Source organism: Cucumis melo, chromosome 10, assembly GCF_025177605.1.
Source record: "Cucumis melo cultivar AY chromosome 10, USDA_Cmelo_AY_1.0, whole genome shotgun sequence".
NCBI lineage: Eukaryota > Viridiplantae > Streptophyta > Magnoliopsida > Cucurbitales > Cucurbitaceae > Cucumis > Cucumis melo.
The window spans coordinates 9,028,409-9,036,223 of record NC_066866.1 but is presented as its reverse complement, the minus strand read 5'-3'; positions in this window follow the sequence as shown (position 1 = coordinate 9,036,223).

Genomic DNA, 7,815 nt, shown 5'->3' with positions numbered 1-7,815 from the left:
ATCTTCCGGAAACCCGACCGGCGCGTGCCTCCAGCCGACGAACCCGAACCCGGAGCCGCTCCACATCCGCGCGCCTGAACCCGGAGCCGCTCCACATCCGCGCGCCCAAAGCCGAAGCCGAACCCGCGTCGGCCAGCCCTCTCAGCGTGCAGCCGCGCCGCGTCCAGCCCATCAAGCCGAGCCGCACGCGTGCAGCTCCTGCGCCGAGCCGAGTCGCGCCTGCTGCCGAGCCGTGCCTGCTGGTGAGCCGAGCCGATCCTTACTCTTCCAGCCAAACCAAGCCGAGCCGATCCCTACCTTTGGAGCCACACAGATTTCGGCCGTTCCGCACGTTCCTTGGTAAGTTTTGGAAAGTAATTGGGATTTGGTATACCCAACGAAGAGGAATTTTAGTTTTTTTTTTTAAATAATTCATTGGTTGAATTAAATTATCTTTCTGAAAGGGGGCCGGTTGGACAAATTGGTGTTGGAGCGTAGGATCATTTCTCGACTTAAAGGGGACTAACGCAACCTTGATTTCGGGGTAAGTTGCTTCAAACGACTCTTGGGTCTCTGTTCCTTGAAGGTTAGGTTTAATTGTTGTCTCTAATCTTTTAGGGCCCTGCTGCTTGGAAAGCACACCTTTTCTCACTTTTAGAACTCGTCAAGTAAATCTCCAGGTAAGAGATTCTACTACTAGCTTCATGTTTAGAAGTATGAGACTATGTATGCTCCAATTTTTCATGTTAAGAATTAGACAGTACGATGCCTGAAATAAATGTTAGTATGATGCAACTGACGATATGGTTATACTATAGCCTTTTATGTGTGGCGAGAGCTGTTATGGCTATACGACGAATGTCGAGACGGAGAGTGTAGAGACGATTTATGTGATATGTTATATGCTGATGCCATGTGTATGTATACTGCAATTAGGGTATCTGTTAGCTTAATCTGTTAGAGTCGTACCTGCTGGGTGTCCTTCGGGATCACCACCTATTGAGGACTGTGTGGTCCGACGGGACACCAGTCTAGCATGGATATAGATATGACTCGAGTGACTCGACGGGGTCCTCGCATCCCGACTGTCCTAGGTGTCCCCCGGGGCACCGAAGACCAGAGTTACGTTCCTACGGGAGCGCATGTTGCACGTGTTCGGGAACGTGCCAGAGATTGGGTACCAGTTACAGGACTCTGACAGGAAGTTAACAGGCACCTAGTGGGACTAGTAGTGGGTCCCTTACTGAGTATTTTATACTCACTCTCTTCATTTCATGTTTTCAGGTAGAGGACGAGGCAAGGGCAAGGGCAAGCTGGCGAGCGACCCGAAGTGACCGTGGAGGGCCATAGGGACTACTGCTTCCGCTTATCCTTATTTTAGACTTTCGTATCTGAGTTTGAGTACTTTTCATTACTCATCATCTTATTATGTAGATAGGGCCCGAGTAGGACTTTAGGACGCATTACATTTTTTTTGCATAACTACCTTGTTTAAATTTTCATAAATAAAATTTCTCAAACCTTATGTGTTTTTAATAATTTTGATGACTTAAACCGCTTGTTCTATATTAGTAATGATTTCGACTCAGTATAAGGAGTTGGGTCGTTACAGTTGGTATCAGAGCACAGTGTTTTAGGTTCTGTAGACTGACCTACGATGTAAGTCATTTTGTTTTGGTTTTACTTCACCCTATGGCTATACGGTCCTTCGGCACTCGCCAGGTATGTCTAAAGCCTTGCTAATGTTAAGATTACGATTTTGCCTGAATAGTCTAGACCTAGAGATAGGGTGTTAAGTTCTTGTGGTGAAAAGTTTTGTTGGTGAATTTTAGGGAGAATGCCGCCACGTAGAGGCGCACGCCGAGGAGGTGGTAGGGGAGGCAGAGGAGCCGGTCGTGGCCAGCCGGAGGCGCCACCTGCTGCACCGGCAGTCGACCCAAACGCACCGGTCACCCAGGCGGATCTCGCCGCGATGGAGCAGCGTTATCAGGACATGCTGCAAGCTGCTTTGGCGCCTTTCCTTGCCGCCCAGCAGAACCAGGCCGCCCCTGTTCAGGCCCAGGCCGTCGCTCCTCCAGCCCCTGAGGAAGCTCAACCAGTACCAGTTCAACTGTCGGTCGAGGCTAAACACTTACGGGACTTTAGGAAGTATAATTCTAAGACCTTTGACGGATCCATGGACAACCCCACAAAGGCCCAAATGTGGTTGACGTCCATAGAGACTATCTTCCGGTACATGAAGTGCTCAGAAGACCAGAAGGTGCAGTGTGCAGTCTTCTTCTTGGAGGACAGGGGCACCGCCTGGTGGGAGACCGCTGAGAGAATGCTGGGGGGCGATGTCAGCAAGATAACTTGGGAGCAGTTCAAGGAGAACTTCTATGCTAAGTTCTTCTCTGCCAATGTGAAGCACGCCAAGCTGCAAGAGTTCCTAAACTTGGAGCAAGGCGACATGACGGTGGAGCAGTACGACGCCGAGTTCGATATGCTGTCCCGCTTTGCTCCCGATATGGTAAGGGATGAGGCTGCCAGGACGGAGAAATTCGTTAGAGGACTCAGGCTAGACCTTCAGGGCATTGTCAGAGCTCTCCGCCCAGCCACGCATGCTGATGCACTACGTATAGCACTGGATTTGAGCCTACCTGAGAGAGCCGATTCGTCTAAGGCTGCCGGCAGAGGGTCAGCCTTGGGGCAGAAGAGAAAGGTGGAGACGCAGCCTGACATAGTACCGCAGCGAACACTGAGGTCAGGAGGTGTCTTTCAGAGACACCGACGGGAGCTTGCAGCAGCCGGGAGGACTCTGAGAGAGCTACCTGCTTGTACTACCTGTGGGAGAGTCCACGGAGGTCGTTGCTTGGCTGGAAGTGGAGTCTGCTTCAGATGTAGACAGCCGGGGCACACTGCTGATGTATGTCCTCGGAAACCCTTTGAGACGACACCGCCCCAGCCTTCTGCGTCCCAGCAGGGGAGAGTTTTCGCCACTACCCGGCAGGAGGCCGAGCGAGCTGGTACAGTGGTGACAGGTACGCTCCCAATTTTGGGGCATTATGCTTTTGTGCTATTTGACTCTGGGTCATCCCACTCGTTTATATCCTCTGTTTTCGTTCAGCATGTGGGTTTGGAGGTAGAACCCTTGGGTAGTGTTTTGTCGGTTTCTACTCCATCTGGGGAGGTTTTGTTGTCCAAAGAACAAATAAAGGCATGTCGGGTAGAGATAGCGAATCGTATGTTAGACGTGACCTTGCTAGTGTTAGACATGCAGGATTTTGATGTGATATTAGGCATGGATTGGCTGTCAGCCAACCATGCAAATATAGACTGTTTTGGCAAGGAAGTTGTCTTTAACCCTCCCTCCGGGGCTAGTTTCAAATTCAGGGGGGCAGGCATGGTATGTATACCCAAGGTCATCTCAGCCATGAAGGCTAGTAAACTACTCAGCCAGGGTACTTGGGGCATCTTGGCAAGCGTAGTGGATATTAGAGAGCCAAAAGTTTCCCTATCTTCCGAACCAGTGGTAAGGGAGTACCCCGACGTTTTCCCAGATGAACTCCCAGGACTTCCGCCTCCCAAAGAGGTAGACTTCGCCATCGAGTTAGAGTCGGGCACTGCCCCTATCTCGAGGGCCCCTTACAGAATGGCTCCAGCCGAGCTAAAGGAGTTGAAGGTCCAGTTACAGGAGTTGCTGGACAAAGGCTTCATCCGGCCCAGTGTGTCGCCTTGGGGAGCCCCAGTATTGTTCGTGAAGAAGAAGGATGGGTCGATGTGCCTTTGTATTGACTACCGAGAGCTGAACAAGGTGACGGTCAAAAACCGCTACCGCTTGCCCAGGATTGATGACCTGTTCGATCAGTTGCAGGGAGCCACTGTCTTTTCCAAGATCGACCTGCGATCAGGCTATCACCAGTTGAGGATTAGGGACGGTGACATTCCCAAGACGGCCTTTCGTTCGAGGTACGGACATTACGAGTTCGTGGTGATGTCTTTCGGCTTGACTACCGCTCCTGCAGTGTTCATGGATTTGATGAACAGGGTGTTTAAGGACTTTCTAGACTCGTTCGTCATAGTCTTCATTGACGACATCCTGATTTACTCAAAAACTGAGGCTGAGCACGAGGAGCACTTGCACCAGGTTTTGGAGACTCTTCGAGCCAACAAGCTGCATGCCAAGTTCTCCAAGTGTGAATTCTGGTTAAGGAAGGTGACGTTTCTTGGCCACGTGGTTTCCAGTGAGGGAGTTTCAGTGGATCCCGCAAAGATTGAAGCGGTGACCAATTGGCCTCGACCGTCCACGGTTAGTGAAATTCGAAGTTTTCTGGGCTTGGCAGGTTACTACAGGAGGTTCGTGGAAGACTTCTCACGTATAGCCAGCCCGTTGACCCAGTTGACCAGGAAGGGAACCCCTTTTGTATGGAGCCCAGCATGCGAGCGTAGCTTTCAGGAGCTTAAACAGAAGCTAGTGACTGCACCAGTCCTGACAGTGCCCGATGGTTCGGGAAACTTTGTGATCTATAGTGATGCCTCCAAGAAGGGACTGGGCTGTGTCCTGATGCAGCAAGGTAAGGTAGTTGCTTATGCCTCCTGCCAGTTGAAGATTCATGAGCAGAACTACCCTACCCACGACTTGGAGTTGGCAGCTGTAGTCTTTGCACTGAAGATATGGAGGCACTATCTGTACGGTGAGAAGATTCAGATTTACACCGACCATAAGAGCCTGAAGTACTTCTTCACTCAGAAGGAGTTGAACATGAGGCAGAGGAGGTGGCTCGAGTTGGTGAAAGACTATGACTGCGAGATCCTATACCACCCAGGTAAAGCAAATGTAGTGGCTGACGCGCTGAGTAGGAAGGTTGCACATTCAGCAGCGCTAATCACCAAGCAGACCCCCTTACTCAGGGATTTTGAGAGAGCCGAGATTGCAGTCTCAGTGGGTGAGGTTACCGCACAGTTGGCTCAGTTGTCAGTTCAGCCAACCTTGAGGCAAAAGATCATCGCTGCTCAGTGGAATGATCCTTACTTGGCCGAGAAGCGTCGTATGGTGGAGACAAGGCAAGGCGAAGACTTCTCCATATCCGCTGACGATGGCCTTATGTTTGAGGGACGCCTGTGTGTGCCGGAAGACACCGCAGTTAAGACGGAGCTTTTGACTGAGGCTCACAGTTCTCCGTTTACCATGCACCCTGGGAGTACGAAGATGTACCAGGACTTAAGGAGTGTCTATTGGTGGAGGGGCATGAAGAGGGAAGTGGCAGACTTTGTCAGTAGGTGTTTGGTGTGCCAGTAGGTGAAGGCACCTAGGCAGCATCCAGCAGGGTTGTTGCAACCCTTGAGTGTGCCAGGGTGGAAGTGGGAGAGTGTGTCGATGGATTTTATTACGGGACTGCCCAAGACCCTAAACGGCTACACGGTGATCTGGGTTGTGGTCGACAGACTCACGAAGTCGGCCCATTTCGTGCCAGGGAAATCCACTTACACTGCCAGTAAGTGGGGACAGTTATATATGACAGAGATTGTGAGACTACATGGAGTACCCGTATCCATCATTTCAGACAGAGACGCTCGCTTCACATCGAAGTTCTGGAAAGCACTTCAACTTGCTTTAGGTACGAGGTTGGACTTCAGCACAGCATTCCACCCTCAGACCGATGGTCAGACAGAGAGATTGAACCAGATTTTGGAAGACATGCTGCGAGCCTGCGTACTAGAGTTTTCAGGAAGTTGGGACTCCCATCTGCATCTGATGGAGTTTGCCTATAACAACAGCTACCAGGCTACTATCGGTATGGCACCGTTCGAGGCTCTGTATGGCAAGTGCTGTAGATCCCCTGTCTGCTGGGGCGAGGTTGGAGAGCAGAGGATGCTAGGCCCCGAGTTAGTGCAGACTACCAACGCAGCCATACAGAAGATCCGAGCTCGTATGCTGACAGCACAGAGCAGACAGAAGAGTTATGCTGATGTACGACGTAAGGACCTCGAGTTTGAAGTGGGAGATATGGTCTTTCTGAAGGTAGCACCCATGAAGGGCGTTCTGAGGTTCGCGAAGAAGGGGAAGCTGAGTCCACGCTTCGTAGGGCCGTTCGAGATACTGGAGCGGATTGGCCCCGTGGCTTATCGCTTGGCGCTACCCCCATCTTTTGCGGCAGTGCATGACGTATTCCATATCTCCATGCTGAGGAAATATGTCGCAGACCCAACACATGTGGTGGACTTCGAGCCACTACAGATTAGCGAGAACTTGAGCTACGAGGAGCAGCCTGTCGAGGTCCTGGCGAGGGAGGTCAAGAAGCTTCGCAGTCGAGAAATTCCACTGGTCAAAATCCTTTGGCAGAACCATGGAGTGGAAGAGGCCACGTGGGAGAAAGAAGAGGACATGAGAGCCCAGTACCCCGAGCTGTTCGAGGATTAGAACTTTCGAGGACGAAAGTTTTTTTTTAGGAGGGAAGATTGTAACGCCCACAAAATTCGATATTTCTTTTTGTTTTGTCCATTGTCATTAATATTAAGTGTGGTTATGGGAATTTTAAATTTATTGGAAGAACCTTACCATTTTGATTTTCTCGAGTAATTAAGGTTGGGAATCCTTATTTTGTTTAAGACAATAAGTATTATTTTTTTACTTTTATTTTTATGGGAAATAATTGGGGAAGCCCTTATTAAACTAAAGTTGGTTTTTTTAATTATTGAAGTTAGGGGTGAAATAATCAAATTAATGGTGATTAGCAAATTAATTATTTGCCTTGGAAAGGGTCAAGGGTGGCTTAATTGAAGAGAGAGAAAAGAGGGTTTATTAAATTCTTTTATTATTTTAAATTCTTTTAAAAAGGAGGCATTGGGAGACGTGAGACTCCTCATCTCCCCAAAGAAGAAAACCCTAGCCGCCGCCACTCTCCGCGCCGCCGCCGCACGCCGCCGCCAGCTTCAAGCACAAGCGTCGGAGCCGGCCGCAGTAGAAGCCGAACCACCCTCCCAGCCGCGCCGTGTCTGCAGCCGTCGCCCGAAGCCGAGGCAGCGCCACCTTCGCGCGTCGGAGAACAGATCAAGCCGAGCCGCCGCACGCCGCGCTCGCGTCTGTCCCGCCGACCTCAAGCCGCCTGACTCGCGCCGTCAGCTGCCCGACTCCGCCAGCCGATCTTCCACCGTCCGCGTCGCGTCGCAGCCAAGCCGCAAGCCGCGTCGCACCTCGATCCGAGCCACACCGCCGCGCGCTAGCCGTCGGAGCCGCGAAGCCCGTCGCTCGACCGCGCCATCTTCCGAAAACCCGACCTGCGCGTGCCTCCAGCCGACGAACCCGAACCCGGAGCCGCTCCACATCCGCGCGCCCGAAGCCGAAGCCGAACCCGCGTCGGCCAGCCCTCTCAGCGTGCAGCCGCGCCGCGTCCAGCCCATCAAGCCGAGCCGCACGCGTGCAGCTCCTGCGCCGAGCCGAGCCGCGTCTGCTGCCGAGCCGCGCCTGCTGGTGAGCCGAGCCGATCCCTACCTTTGGAGCCACACAGATTTCGGCCGTTCCGCACGTTCCTTGGTAAGTTTTGGAAAGTAATTGGGATTTGGTATACCCAACGAAGAGGAATTTTAGTTTTTTTTTTTAAATAATTCATTGGTTGAATTAAATTATCTTTCTGAAAGGGGGCCGGTTGGACAAATTGGTGTTGGAGCGTAGGATCATTTCTCGACTTAAAGGGGACTAACGCAACCTTGATTTCGGGGTAAGTTGCTTCAAACGACTCTTGGGTCTCTGTTCCTTGAAGGTTAGGTTTAATTGTTGTCTCTAATCTTTTAGGGCCCTGCTGCTTGGAAAGCACACCTTTTCTCACTTTTAGAACTCGTCAAGTAAATCTCCAGGTA